Source organism: Balaenoptera ricei, chromosome 16 (assembly GCF_028023285.1).
Source record: "Balaenoptera ricei isolate mBalRic1 chromosome 16, mBalRic1.hap2, whole genome shotgun sequence".
Lineage (NCBI taxonomy): Eukaryota > Metazoa > Chordata > Mammalia > Artiodactyla > Balaenopteridae > Balaenoptera > Balaenoptera ricei.
The window spans coordinates 13287787-13303936 of NC_082654.1; the positions used below are offsets into that span (position 1 = coordinate 13287787).

The following is a 16150-nucleotide window of genomic DNA, read 5'->3' on the forward strand; positions in this document are numbered from 1 at the left end:
AAGCGCTGGTAGAAAGGCTGGTAAAGAGGGAATTCCATAGTGATCAGAGTAATCACCAGGCCCCTAAAACTCCATAGTGAAACCTATTCATTGGAGCTGTTATACTGTCACAGTTTTCTTATTTATACTTTCCTCTTTCAGAAGGATTTGGCATGACTTACCACAAAGACTCTCTATATATTATACATACATATCTATACACACACACACATATATATACACACACACATACATACACATACAGTTCATAACAGGATAAAATAAATAGATGAAGAAATCAGGCTGAAAGGGAAATAGAAGTAAAAATCAGATTAATCCAAGCATAAGGCTATAAAATCTGGAACATTTGCTACCTGTGGGATGGGGAAGTGGGCTTTATTTACACTCACGCAAAGACATCCTTTTAGTTTACCCCCAGATCCCATCCTCAGAGCTGCCCGGACACACCTGTGGCTACTGGTATAGCAAATCCCCCACCTGGTGGTGTCTTGTCTCACGTCACCGTTTTACATCTAATTTATTTCCTGGCATGAAACCAGCTCTACCTTTAGAGCCGTGGCCTTCGCCATTTTTCACCTGGGAATTTCCCAGGTATCGGACAGCTCCCAGGTCTGGGGAAGCCATCTGCCTCAGCCTGTTGAAGAAGAGAAGGCTGAGCCTCTTTGGAAGTTTTGGACACAGCAGAAGAGATATGTGCTCCGTGAAATACAGTTGTTCAGATGTTTTTAATTCTGTTGTGTGGTTACAGCCATGGGTGCCTTCATGGATGACCATAGTGCTTCTTCTGGATGCCAGAACGACGCTACTCTGTAATCTATAGAGAAACCAGCTCATCCATTGACAAGCGACATGGTGCATTTTACTTTCCTTGTAATGTGGAGACAAGATGACTTATTATCCCAGCACATTTTTTAAAAAAATATTTATTTATTTATTTATTTATTTATTTATTTATTACTGTGTTGGGTCTTCGTTTCTGTGCGAGGGCTTTCTCCAGTTGCGGCGAGCGGGGGCCACTCTTCATTGCGGTGCGCGGGCCTCTCACTATCGCGGCCTCTCTTCTTGCGGAGCACAGGCTCCAGACGTGCAGGCTCAGCAATAGTGGCTCATGGGCCCAGTCGCTCCGCGGCATGTGGGATCCTCCCAGACCAGGGCTCGAACCCGTGTCGCCTGCATTGGCAGGCAGATTCTCAACCACTGCGCCACCAGGGAAGCCCCCCAGCACATTCTTAAAGAGAAGTTCGCTAAGAGGGACAATAGGAAACGAATCTGTACAGTTTTATCACTTAATAACGAATCCAAATTCAGCAGCCTCATCCTTTATTTAGTGGTGTGGACGGGAGTTCCAGGGCTTGCCCTACCTCTGGCACTTACTAGCTGCGTGAACTTAGGCAGACCTTAACCTCCCTGAGCCTAGACTTTCTCACCTGTAAAGTGGAGTAATACTAATACCCACATAATCGAGTTAGTGTGAAGATTAAATGAGAGAATGTATATAAAGCATTCAGCCATTTCTAGCACTCAATACATCTTAGCTGCTAGTATTCACATTATTAATTTCATGATGATGATGATAATAATGATGACAATATTTAAAGCCATGGTGCTCAACCAGGGACAATTTTGCCTCCCAGGGGACATTTGCAATATCTGGAGACATTTTTGGCTGTCTTATCCGGGAGGGAGTAGACTACTGGCATCTAGTGGGTAGAGGCCAGGATGCTGCTAAACATCCCCCAATGCCCAGGACAGTCCCCACTACAAAATGATCCCTGCAAAATGTCAATAAAGCCAAGGTTGAGAAACTCCATTTTAAAGTATAAAAATGTCTTGTTCAGAGTTAAATTCTTGCTTTTTAGGAATTCTATTAACATCAGCTAGAGAAACCACACTTTAAAGAAAAAAAAAAAAAAGGAGGGAAACACCTTTGCCAATTTGCTAACTGGCTGTACAGTTTGACATAGTCTGCTCAAGCCTCAGTGCTGTCATCTGTCAAATGGCCAGGTTGTACTAGTTGATTTCTAAAGTGTCCTTCTGGCTCTGACCCTCTCCGTGATTCTAATTTTCAACAATCCTCTTTTGTGCATGAAGGAAGAGGGGCCGAGCAGAACCAGGCTACATTCTGGATAAATAACAGCACAATAGAATTCCTTTTGGAAATAAATCATCTTTTCATATAAAATCTTCTGAAGACCATTTCGAGAAGAGTAATAGATCTGCCAGTCCAACACCTGCAGGGTGGGTAATAATTTACTTAGCCCACTGACTTGGGGGCAGGTCCTGTTCTTGATAAATGACCCAATTAAACATCTGTTAATCACAGCATTATCTCATCAGAAGGTGGAATACCTGCTTCTCTCAAGCAGTTTCTCAGTGAGATAACATCACAAATTCCCCAAGAAGTGAAGGGCATTTAACAGCACACGGAATGGGGGGGACGACAATATTCCTCTCCGGGGTTTCGGCCCCCAGCAGTTGCTGGGAATATCCCCTATGCCCCATCCCAGCCCTTCCCCCATCAACCTTCCTATAACCTCGGCTCCTGAACTCTCCTGTTCGTCTGAGGCCTTGATAATAAAGCAACATCTGCAAAACCTACAAGAACTTTACTGCAGTTAATTGAGTAATTGAAGCAAGATGCAGGGAGAGGTGATCTATGGGCCTGGGTTGAGGGCCGAGAAGGGAGACAACGGATTTATTGCAAAGGCCGTGGGCGGCCTTGGGTCCAGGCCCTGGTTCATGGGAAGTTTGAGGTCATGTGGGATTAAAATATCTTTAGAAACAAATGGAATAATTTGACTGAAATATCAGGAATGCTGTGCCAGTTTATGCCAGGAGACCAGGTGTGATTTATTTACCTTGCACCCAATACATTTTTTTGATATCTGCCCCATTAGTCTAAATTTATAGATTATTGAGCAAATGGATGACCCTTGTCCGTGTCTGTCTGTCTGTCTCATCCTGATTGTTACATGAAGCCTGACTTTTGTAGTTCAAGATAAGCAAAGTTATGCCTTAAAGGCACTAGAGCCTCAGAAACTACCCAGGTGGTAAGCAGGGCCAAAGATATTTACAATCTAGCGGTTGTATTTTCTCAAAAAAAAGGTTTAATAGAGCCAATATGCAATCGGTGGTAATGTCTTCTTGTAATTGAATAAATCCATAAATCTTTACATTTAAGCACAATTCACCACCTTGAAGTCATTGGGTATCATGTAATATATTTTCTAGCCTTGCAGATGCCAGATACACACATTATAGATACATAAAATCGCCCCTGTGAGCGCCTGGCATCAGATGTGCCTGCTGACTAGCCCGAGAACACGCCCCCAGCACGCGGAGGATTGGCCTTTGGGAAGGTTATTGCTCCTTTTGTAGTTTCTCCGCTGCTTTATTAAATCCCAAATTCCTTGCAAAACTGTACAATTTTAATAACTCAAATCTGCGTGGATCATAAAGCTGTCTAAATATACCTAGCGCCCTGAGTATCAGACAGATCCGTGGGTGATGATGTCGCTGGACCTGATTAACCGGAACAGGTCACTGACAAGATTTTATTACAAGTGTCATTTAGATTTCTGACAGCTTTACAAGGCTTAATGGCTTTTTATTAAATACATTGTGTTCAAGGAAGCTGACAGTTGGGGATGCCTTGTAAATACAATGCAATGGAATTTCCTTAGAAGCTGGGTGAGAGAAAGCAGAAGGATGGTGGGACATCCCTCCCTGTCCCCGGTACTATTGCTCAGGAGGCCTGGAGTTCACTATCTCCTAAGGCTAAAGACAAATGACCCCTGGCACCACCCCCGCCAGCTCTCCAAACCCAGCAGGTCTGCCCCAGTTTGACCCAGAGGTTTACATGTGAAGCTGTCCAGAGAATCAGATTTCTTGGGCCAGAGGGTGACCCACTCCAGCCACCACCCCCTTCCCAACTCCTCCCCTAAGCCAGGCGTCCTCCTGGGAATCACTGAGACTGGTCTTCCTGAAATTCATGTTCTCCGTAAACCAGTTAGCTAAGTTTTGTTTGTTTCTGTCCAGCAGTTTGTTGGACCCACTTGTAGGGGAGACGGAGGAAGGAGGGTGGACTTACCACGCTCCCCACTGCCGCCCCCAGGTGCTGGGCGCTGTGCTTGGTGCTCTCGGTAAAGTACCTCCTCCAATCACATGACCACCTGGCTGAGCAGGTGCTTTTACTCCCCTTTAACAAGTGAGGAGATGCAGGTCCAGAAGGATTAAACAAAAGAGGGGAGATGAGAAAGAAGCCCTGAAGTATTTACAAGCCTCACTTTGATGTGCTATGGGGCATTTACCTCTCACTCCACTATCTGGAGGAGGTGCTATTACCTGTCTTTAAGGATGAAGAAACTGAGGCTCACGTGACTTCCCCCACGTCCAATCACTCAGTTCAGAGGAGGAGCACAGTCACTCATTACGGAAGGAATAGCCACACTCATTGGGAGTTAAAGTGCTTTACCTGCATGTCTCATTGAATCTTTACAGCATCCCTATACATACTATGTTAGTATCAACCCCATCTCACGGGGCGGGACCTGAAGCCTTAAGAGGCTCAGTCACTCGCTCAAGTTCATGTAAGCAGTCAGTGCCAGTCAGGATTCAAACGCAGGCAGGGTTCTGCCTTCCCTAGCTCAATGCATATCAGGAAAGCATGTAAATCATGCACATCTGTGGATTATTTACTGCTTCCACAGCCCTTTTGCAAAGTCATCTCGTTAGATCTTCACAAGGCTGGAAGATAAAGCATCATGACCCCCATTTTACAGATTGGATAGCTGAGGCTTAAGGAGGTGAAACGTCTTGCCCAAGTCCCATGAGTTACAAACTGTGAGTCCAGGGTTGACCCCAGTTGCTCTCCTCTCCTCCGAGGCCAGGGCTTCACCATGTCCTGGCCTGCCACTCCAGCATGGGGAGCCTGCTGATGCTAAATAAATACAACCAGGACTCTCAGGTGACAGTCTGAGCACAAAAGACCAGAGACCAGTAGCAGTTGAGAAGCAGGACTGACCTCGATTAGCAAGCACAATCTATCCTCATTATTTGTGAATTCTGTATTCATTTCCTCAGTAAAATTTATTTGTAACCCCCAAATCAGTCAGTATTCACAGGTGCTTTTGCCGTCATTTGCAGACATGCATAAAACAGTGAAAAGTGTGAGTCACTGGACACGCATGTTCATAAATGTCCTTTTTGCAGTATATTTAGTGCTGTGTTTTTCATGTTTTTGTGCTATTTGTTGGTGATTTCACTGTTTAAAAAGGCCTCCTAGTATAATATTTTCTGGTACCCCTAAGCTCGAGAAGACTGTGACATGCCTTATGGAGTGTTAGGTAAGCTTCATTCAGGCATGAGTTATATACAGTGCTGGTGGCTGTGAGTTCAATGTTAGTGAATCACCTATACATATCAACTATATATATATATATATACACACACACACTATATATGTATAAATATATATATATACACACACGTGTATGTATATATTAAATAAGGTTTCTTTAAACAGAAGCACAAATTAAACAAGATTATGTATTGATTAGATGGCAAAAATGTTGTAAGAGGTGGATCACAGGAACCTAACCCTGTATTTCCCTGAAGGGCAGTGTTTCCTTATTCGCTACTTCATTGTCTGCAGCAACTTTATAGAACATTAACTGCCACAAATAGTAAGAATCGACTGTACTTCTAAAGTTTCTTCTGTGTGCACAGCCCTCTGCGTGTTGCTATTGGGGACAGAAGGAGAAACCCAGCCCTTTTCTCCCAGGACTCATCATCATCACAAGGAGAGAAGCCTGAAGATTGGGACTGTCTGAACCAGCCTGAGATCCAGGCTGGAACCCTTGTGCGCGTGCGCAGCAGAACCTCTCGGGTAGCGCTGTCCGTAGAAAAAGGGCAAGAGCCACGGAGGTCATTATAAATTTTCTCGTAGCCACATTTACAAAAAGTTCAAAGAAACAGGCAAACTTCATTTTAATAATACATTTTATTTAACCCAATATATGTAAAATATTTCAACATATAATCAGTATAAAAATATTAATGAAATGTTTTGCATTCTCCTTTTTGCGCTAAGTCTTTAAGTCCAGGGCATGTTTGACACTCACAATACATCTCACTTAGGACAAGACACATTTCAAGTGCTCAGCAGCCACGTGGGACAAGTGGCTGCTGTTTGGACATGGTTCTAAAAGGATCTGCCCCCAGTAGGTATTCAGCAAACCCCTTTCGTGACAGCTTGAAGTTGGGAGAAGTGGTTGTGGATGCAGTTTTGTATAGGGGATCTTGCTGGTCACTTGACCTCTCCAAGCTTTGGGTATCCATAAAAGGGGGTGAGGATAACACCCTCCATCCTCCCTGAGGGAGGATAAAATGAGACAGCGTTGTATAGTGAGACCTTGGTAAACAATGGCTGCCACTGTTACTATGTTTCTATTATTGTTGATGGCAAACCCAGCGGTCTGTGTCCAGCCAGCGGCTGAGATGGCTGCAGATCCACGGCGTGCTCTGGGCAACGCCCCCGCCACCAAATCCTACATATTTAACAGTGCACAAGAAAGTGGAAGCACATGTTTGCTGTTTCAGACCGAAGCAGCCAAACCGGAAACTCAGTAATATTCCAGGAGCCACCTCCAGAGAGAATCAGGGGTTAGTCAGGAAATTACTCCCATTTAACATGGGCTGGGTCTCCGGGGACCCTGCTGTGTCCCCCTCCTTGGCAGCCATGCCACCAGGCTGGGTTTCATCATTTCTGAAGCCAGGTTTTGCTTAGAGGTCGGAAGAAGAGCCAAGTGGGCAAACGGATTTTCTTCCGTTCCCGTTGTCCCACAGCCTGCGGGCACAGAGCGAGGCTACGAGGGGCTCTCCTTGTAATCTGCTCACCATTTCTGATCTCGGGGGCTTGGTAGTGTAGTGTTACGTGAGGGCCAGGTTTCTCAAACCCCAACTGTGCTTGGACTCCATTTAAAGGAAAAAAATAACTCAGAGATTCTGGAGAATTTGTCTTGAACCCCAGTCTGAGACACAGCAAAATGAAAGGCTTATTCTACAATAGAGCAAATTATCATTGCAACAGAGAGTATGTGTTTAGATGTCTTGTTAAAGAATTGTTAATTTTTATATTATTGAGATAAAATATGATTTTTTAAAGTTTTTATGGGACTTCGGGCTTTCCCAAGACTGTGTATAAACAATTTGAAAGTCACTGCATTAGGGAGAACGGCGGTATGGGGGTCATTTGGGAAAGGCCAGGCCAACCTGGAGGGATGGCCCATGACACCCTTTCCCATCCATCATGTCACCTCTCAGCCTCAGGGAATGGACACCTGGCTTGGGCCCCTGTGCCCACCCCCAGCATTTGTGTGGCAACTTGGACCTAATTCCCACAACACTAAACCCACCTCCTTCGCTTGGCAAGCCAGCACCTGTCCTCTTCTCTTCTGGGGGCAGGGAGAGTTTTTGTGTTCATCTTATTTTTCCCCCATGATAACTGCCTCCTTTGGATGAAAATCTCAATGGTCGTAGGTTAAATTTCAAACTGGGATATCTTGGAAATATCCCTTGTACTGAAGTCAGAAGGTAGGCACTGCTTTTATGAATAACAGAATCCATCTAAAATGATGGCAATCTGCTTACCAACACATTTTTACACATCTTCTAAAATGGACCCCATCTGCCCAATCCTTCCCCTTTGCATGAGGCCCCACCCCTCAGAATGAGTCAGAAGTAAGTGAGCACCAGCTCCGCTGCTGAGATTTTAGACATCATGTTGAAGCCGCGTACCTCGATGTTTGGCCAGGAGGGGTAAGTGAAATAACCAAGGTGCCTATCAGAGGGCCTGGCGCAGAATAGAGGCTAAGTCCTCCCCCTTCACCACTAGAACTCACTATGAAATCAGAAGGGGGTCCTCTCTCCTTCTGGCCACCCCCCAGGGCAAAGCGGTCTATTTGGATAAGGCATCATCCAAACGGATGCTGTCAACTTTTCAGAGATGGTATCGGACTGCTCTCATTTGTGGCAGCAAGTGATAAGCGGTACTCTCCCCATTTCGCTCAGCTTCTCTGGGGTCAACATTTACCACCAGCTCTAATGCGGCAGCACGCTGTCCCACGCACCATCCCCACAGCCACAGACATCCCTGTAGAGCTGCCAGTGGCAGCAGAGATGCAGTGCACTGCATCTCCAGACTCAGTGGGCTCCTCCCGTTCACCAGGCCACTGACTCTGCGGGAGAAGTGGCTAGAGGGTGGGCCAGGTGAGGCAAACCTCTCCTCTCGTCTGCCTGCTTCATCTGCATCCAGTGCCTCAAAAAAGCTAGATTAAGTGGCTTCATCTAAGTGAGCAGCGCTGTCAGAATGAAGGGAGGATGTGCGGGAATCGGAAATGTGCTGCCCAAGCTGGTGGACGGTGCCTTCCTGTTCAACAGTCTGGTTAAGGGAGCAGCCGGAAAAGATTGGATCACATGCCCCCCACCCCCAGCCCTTAATGCTCTGACCCTGTCATGCTTTGACAATTTCCCACTCTTCCACGTATCAGCCATGTGACCTGGCACTGATGATTTACTCTCTCTGAGCCTCAATTTTCCCATCAGTGAAAATGGACATAATGATGCCCACTTCTCAGGGATGGGGGAATTAAATGAGCTAACACGTGAAAACACGCAACAGAGCCGGCACATAGTAAGTGTTCAATTAATTAAAAAATCATAATGATTGAGAGATGATGGCCACATTTAACACCTTTTTTTGAAAGGAAGTGCTGAGAGTCTCATTGGGTATGGTGAGTACCTCTGCCAACCTCACCACACACTATGAGGGAAAAAAATAGTCTCCAACGCTCAGGCCAAGACACCTCGATGTTTGGCAAAAGTTCTTTGCCACCCAGGGCCACCCGCCATGGCAACCTGCTTGTGTGCTGAACCTGCACTACTGTCCATGGCTGCCTCTTGCAGCTGGGCTGGCTCTTGCCTGATGTGTGTCTAGAGTCCATGGTATTCTTTCCTCAATTTTCAGTCCTGAAAGTTATCCAACAGTCTAGTTAAATCTTACTAGACTTGAAAAGAGAGCACCCCTTCCCCATCTGCCTCTGAGCCCTCCCTTCTCTGTAACTGTATATACTTCCCTGAGAGTTTCCATCTCTGAGTAGGGGCTCAGTGGGCTCAGGTTCAGACAGATGCCAAAAGGGCCCTGCCTTTAGTGGTCTTGGGGAGGCTCTGTCATCTCCAAGAGTCAGGTCTCCTGGCAGGATCTCCCTTCTAATCCCTAGCAACACATCTGCCCAAGTTAGGCTTTACTTAACCCCAAATGCCCACTTGGCAGCCCCCCTTCTAATGGCAGACTCCTCCCGGGTCTCCCTGCTCCCATTCCCGCTCCTCTGCACTCCTGTCTCCACACTTGACGCTCTAGAATATAAATCTACTATGGTACCCACCCTTTCTTAAAATCAATCAATGGCTTCCATTACCCTCGGCTGAAATTCCAAACTCCTTCCCAGGGTTTACAAGGTTCTTCTGAGCTCGCCTTTGCTTTTCTGCCCATCGCCCAGCTAACTCCTACCCCAGCTTCAGGTCTCAGCTTAGGTGTCACCTCCTCTGGGAAGTCTTCCCTGATGCCCCTCTCAAAGCTCCCACAGCTGTCTGTTCTTCCCCACCCAAGCATGTATCGAACCCTGTGTGCTGAAACCCTGTCTCTCCAACTGTCTGAAATAACTCACTCCTCTCTGCTTCCCAGTGCCTAGTGCAATGCTGAAAACTGAGCAGAATTAATGAGTTGATCGATCTGTGATGACTCCTTCTGGAGACTCTACCCAAGGCTCTCTCGGTATTGGGACCAGCAGCTCAGAGCTCCCCCAAGGCACTGGGAGACATCAGAACTCAGAGGCCTGTGGCCCAGCAGAGGTCTGTGGTTTTACTGCTAATGGAAATTGGCTGGGCAGATCAAAGGCAACAGCCCTTATAGTCCAGATTGCCAGCAGCCAACACTGTCAAAATATCAGTGGAATTGGTAATTCAAAATTAAGTAGGTTAATGATTGACATCGACTTGTAAAACCTGGCCCACCAACTCTCTTCTTGCAAACAGGGCCTTTCCTTTTCTGCGTTGGCTGGGAGCATGGAGCTTCCCAAATGGGAGTTCATTTAGCTTTAACCATGCCCTGCCCCTATCCCTCCTGGATTTTAAAGGGCCCTTGTTCTCAAAACTCTGCACCATTCCTGTGAGATGTCTTAGAAAGACTTAGCACCTGAGATCCCCTTTCAGAAATAAAAGGTCACAAATTTGAACCAAGGGGGAAATGTCTGTTGCAACTTTGCACCTGTAGCACATGAGTCACTTGATTAAGAAAATCAAGTTCAAAATCAAAATCAAGTTCATGATTCTCTCTGTGTGGGGAAAGTTGGTGGTGGGGGGGAGCACGTGGGGGGTGAGAAATACCTTCAGCTGCACCAGCTTTCAAACCCTAATCACGGCCTCAATGTTCTGAGACGTGGGCATTTGGGAAAATGACTTTCCCCCATGGGTGCTTTATTGTGCTGGTCAGAGGAAGATGTATATAAGCATACAACACCAGAGGATTTCAAAGCCACCCTACCACAAGGCATGCAGGGCTGGCTCCCTCACCTTTGTTGGGAAACCAGGGAGGATATTGGGGGCCTCAGAACAAGGGGAGGTCCCACCATATCAGATAAGGGAGATCCAGCAAGGAGCAACCTACGCGCAAAGCCTCCAGTGGACATGGACTTGTAAATGCTCTCTGAAAAATATCCTTTGTGAAGGTGTCTAACCCTGCTGGGGTCCTGCTGGGCCTCTGTGCAGAGCCCAAGTCCAGATAAGGCACAGGTTACCCGGTCTGGTCCGTCCCCTCCTCCTGGCCTGTCCAGCTGCATGATTCCGAGAAGTCTAACCTGGGCTCAGGTTGCCTTTGGCACCTGAGAGGAAAGGACAAGGGCAGCCCAGGGATCCCACCTTGACTCCTCTGTTTCTTCTGTAAAACGGGGACAGTCACCCCTTGAGGGGTGAGGTTCCAATGAGGTGAGAGTAAGGTGAGGATCCGATGAGATCATTCACCTAAAACAGGTGGCCGATTACCTGGCACCACGCCCTCTCCCAGCTCTCCTGAGAGCAAGGGGCATTAGTTCTCAATGACTGTGACTCACACCATCACCCCGGGTCACTCTGGAAATGCTTCTTCCTGCATTTCTGGAAAAGAGACAGAAGAACTGGAAAGAGAACGAAGGTGGCTGCTTTGTCATTGAGTCTCAGGCCGGGGAGACAGGAGGCCCGGTTGGGATGGCTCCCTTGCCACTCCCTTCTGAGGGGGCAGATGGCACTGCCCACTCGCCGGGCTCCTGCCTGGGGTCGGGTGGAGTGGATGTGGAGGGGGGATTGGGGGCCGGGGAAGACCACCTCCAGCCACCCCCCTCCTGTCCTTTCGCCCGACTTTCCTTCAAGTTTGTTATGAGCGAGAGATCCTGGGCTGCATATTAATAAAACAATGGAATTTTTATTTCTTTTTCTCATAAATTACATAATTCAAACCTTAAAACACCTTTAATGAACAGTGACTGGGCATGTGACACTTAATAAAACTGGGCTTAGGTCAGTTTCTGCTTGACAGGCTACCAGCCGAGAATGTGCCTTACAGAGTAAATGATTAAGAGGCGGGGATCTTTCCTGGGCTCTACGATTAAACACTTCAAAGGTTTCCAAAGTCAGATAAAATGAAAAGCAAATGTGTTTCACTGCCTCTCAAATGCCTCAAATGTTTTAGCAGGTGCAAGCAATGAAACCTTCCATGGTGACAGCATTTTAGGGTCTGCAAAGTGCACTCGGCTGAATTCTGGGAATTCTGGACAGGCTTCATAAAAATTCATGATTTCCAATGAGGAGAGGTGTTCGTCTTCAGAGCCCATCTACATATGTGGCACAGAAGGAAAATGTCTCAGGGTCCTCCAGGTCATGGGTCAACTTAACCCTTTCTGTTCCAGGAGAGAAGCGTGCACGGAGCACTAAAGGAGCCTGGGAGGGTCAGCCTTGTGCTGGCAAAACAGAGGGGCAAATCTTTGGGTTGGTCTAGACTTTCTGAAGGCACATTAATGGTCAGCTCAAATCCAAGTCCTCTTTTTCTGCACATGAGTACATTTTTCTGATCTAGGGATGCATCAAAGACTACGAGAGTCAGCAGACTTAGTACGTAGAGATGGCGTGATTTTGTGCAAATTACTTAACCTCTCTGTACCCCAGTTTCCTCATCTGTAAGATGGGGATAACCGTAGCACTTACCTCACAGGGATTTTGTGAGGATTAAATGGGTAAACATCATAGACTCTCTTAGATCACAGCAGAATTCAATACATGTTCTCCATCTTTATTGTTCCATTAGGAAAAATGAATATGAAAAGTTAGCGTTCTACAGCCTGGCCATTTGATTTTTTTCATTTAAAATTTGCTGTACCTTAGCTGTATAAGTCAGAGTAATCTCTCACATAGACATATAATATTTTATAGTTTACAAAGGACGTTCTGAGACATTACCTCATTCCAACCTCTCAACAGTAAAGTTGGCAAGGCAGGGATGGTCATCCAAGGACAAGCAATGGGTTTCCAGCTCTGCTGTGGCTCTCTTGCATAGAGTTGGACCCATCATTTGGACTGCCACGCCCCAGGGGCACCCATCTGTGAAATGGGTACAGAGAGGTTCCCTCTGAATCATAGCACATACCATACTCAGGAACTGGCACCACCACCATCTGCTGAGTTATCAGGGCTACGAAACCCACTCTCATTCTGCATTTTTTCTTATTCATGAAGGAATTCAAATGCTTTTACATATTATCTCAGTAATCTTCCAAGCACTTGTTTATGAGACCTCAACTTTTATCCTTCCCTTTCATAATGAGGAGGGCAATGAAATGGCATTCCAAGAGTCAATGGAGGAGAACCTTTTAGTTCTTTCCTCAGGGAATAGCTGAGCAGTGATTGTTATCAGAGAACATTCTCCTGAGTTCCCAGCAGTACAGGATTACTCACCTCCCCCTCATCAACACCCACTACTCAGTGCATATCTCTGAAAGATTTTGCAGATGCATCCCATAGACCCTTGCCCACATGGCAGGTACTCCGCGTGAACACGGTTACGAGCATCTCACTAACCAGCCACCCAACCCCCTCCTGCTCTACCACCCTCCACCCCCATCCCAACCGGCCAGTCAACACAGTTAGAGATTCCCTTCAACAAAATCATGGTTATTGGTTGGCTCAGACATCCCTCCTCGCCTCCCCCTCAAAGCATGTTGGACCCTGCTTGGCCTCTGCTCTCTGCTCTGCACACAGCACCCATCAACTATGCATTTATACCTTTCTGATCATCCTATTTAAGGACATAATTTTAAGATGTATATGAAGAGGTAGTTACCAGGATGGTCTTCAAGCATTATTTATAATATTGGAAAATGCAAAACATCTTAAGTGTCCAGCATTAATAAAATTTGGAGCATCCATCCTAGTTCTGCTGAAGAACTTTGCAGGCATTTTAAACACGGCTGATAGTGACGTGAAAGGAAGTTCATCATGTACGGGTCATGCTAAGTTACAAATAAGCATACTGTAATGCTCTGTGTCTAGAATGATCCCCTGTTTACAAGAAGGACAAATTTTATATATAAATACTAAAAGATATAAATGCCTATTTATTTATATATAAATACTAAAAGATATAAATGCCTATTTTAAAAAGCCTATGAGGGCATACATGAGTTGGTTTATAATGTTTACTGCTCAGTCTTATGATTTCCATTTTTAAACATTTTTCTTCAATTTTTATTCTCAGTACTGTGATTTCAAATTTAATATTTTGTTCAATTTTCTTTCTTTGGTCAATTCATATTTTCTGATTTCTCTATAAGGAACATGATTTCTTTTGTTATATTTTTTAAACGTTCTTTTTAATTTAAAAATATACTTAGAGTTTCACAGCTGAGAGTGGCTTTAGAATTCATCTAGTCTAATGGCCTTAGTTTCCAGGTGGGTAAACCGAGGCCCAGAGAAGTGTGGTGCCTCCACAAAGGTCCTCAAAGCTATTTGGTGGCAGAGCCAGTTTCCCTAACATCCCCATTCTTTCCACAAAGTCCTGTGATGTCTCTGAGATTTTTATAAACATGGAGGGACTGTCTCCACAAAGTCAACTGCATGGAACCCCTTTTCCTCTCAGTGAAACTCAGCATCCCTCGATTGGCTCAAAAGTAAATGTGCCCCTTACTGCGTCTGTCTGCACACCTTTCCCCCGGGGTTGTAACGTCAATGGCGCACATCACAATGTATGTGCCAGGACACCCGGTGAATGTTACACCAGATATCAGCACATTATTCTTGTCCAAGCTTCCATTGTGTATGGAGGACGAGTGTGAGACAGCACCCCGCCCGCGGCCTGCCCCACCCCTTGGCTCATCCTGGCCCAGCTACATGGTTAATAAACAACATGGCCAAATGAGTAAGTGGAGATTGTACCAGCCGGCTTCAAACAAAGATTTCATTTTCTAAACCACCTTAAGCGTCTGTGGTTTTTCCTTCTCATCCATCATGACTCATTCATGTGTTGAGGCTAAAATGTATGGTTGCTTGTTCTGCTCAATTGCATGATTTTTCCATCAAGGAAAAGAAACTTTAAGTGAAGCTGTATCTTCCAGGGAGGCCATAGAAGTAGGTATGGGAAGGAGAGGAAGGCTGTCGTAGCCCAGCACCTGCCACGGCCTCCGGGAGCAAGTTCAAACTGGAGCCTTACTAGGGCCTGGTGCTTGCACCTTCCCAAACCTTCACCCACATCCTCCTTGTGGGTGTCCCCAGTGGCCTGGCTCTCAGCACCAGACCAGCTGGGTTCCTTTGCAGATGGGGAGACTAAGAAATGTGCCGAAAAGCTGGGTAAATATCCAAGATCACAAGGCTAGTAAGAGGTCCCTGCCCCTACTTCAGTGCTTTTTCTCCCCTACCAGGCTCAGGGAGAATGTGAGTGGCTGGGGGCCCCATTGCTCTATCTATAAAAGGCAGAAGGAAAACTTTGAACCATTTAGGAATGAGGGTAGAAAATTAGACCACGGAAAATGTCCCAACCTCAGAAGCTCCTAGCTTGGGGCTTACATCACATGCATCATTTGTTTTCCTTCCCTAGAACTTTTCCTTTTAAACCTTAAATCACGTCAAAGTTTCAGAATTTTCACTCCTGGGAATCTATTCCATAGAAGTAAAAACACAATTACCTAGAGATATGGATCTGCGTGTAAACACATAAGGATGTTTAGCACAACATTGCAGTAGCCAAAAATTAAAATTAAAAATTAAATGAATTCCCATCAATAGAAGAATGGCCAAATAAATCAGGCTTATGCCCACTATAAGTGAATGAGAACTTCATTATCAGATTTGGGGGGTGGGGACGGATTTCCATAACATGGTGAGTGAGAAAAGCAAGAGCAGTGGTGCATTTCATTGATGTATCATCTTATACATGTGTTTATATTTGTTTATCTCTGTATGATTCTGTGAGCACTGAAAAGGGTATAGAAGGACAGAAAACAGGATATTAGCATGAGTTGGAGGTGGGAGGTGGGGGAATAGTGGAGGGAAGCAAGTTAAAAAAAAAAAACACCTGCCCTCAAAATCAGCATATTAATAAAATCTTAAATATGCAAATTATATGTGTGTGGGTGCTTAGAAACTTGAAAAAAAGAGATTGAGGTAGATTCAGATTCACTGACTTGTAGAGCCATTAAGAATTCAAAGCAAGATAGGTTGAGAGATATTTATTAAGTAGGATTCCATTTCCATGAAAAGGACAAATAAAGCTCCTAGTATGTGCATATGTGTTAGGAGGAGGGGCCTGCTTGGGAGGCCTCAGGCCCGTGAACACTGGATACTCAGGAGAGGGCTGGGATGGGCCCTGTGATAGAGACAGCTTTTCTTTTCTGTCGTTTATTCTTGTCTCACGAAATGCTTTCAAAAACTTTTTACTTTTGCATTCTAAAAAGTATCAAATTGGTGATGCTTTCAATGTTCCAACATACTTATTATTGGGCGACTTTAAGTGAAATATTAAGTGATTCTCCGTTACCAAACAGGCGGCGTTCTGAGCTGAGGGCTGTCGCTGAGC

The 16150-nt window shown here is 45.5% G+C and overlaps 1 protein-coding gene across 1 annotated transcript in view; it reads right to left on the minus strand.

The window, feature by feature from the left end:
* Window positions 1-16150, minus strand: part of LOC132350874 (uncharacterized) — a 102558-nt gene that overhangs the window by 33393 nt on the left and 53015 nt on the right. The gene's annotated exons all lie outside the window — the stretch shown is intronic.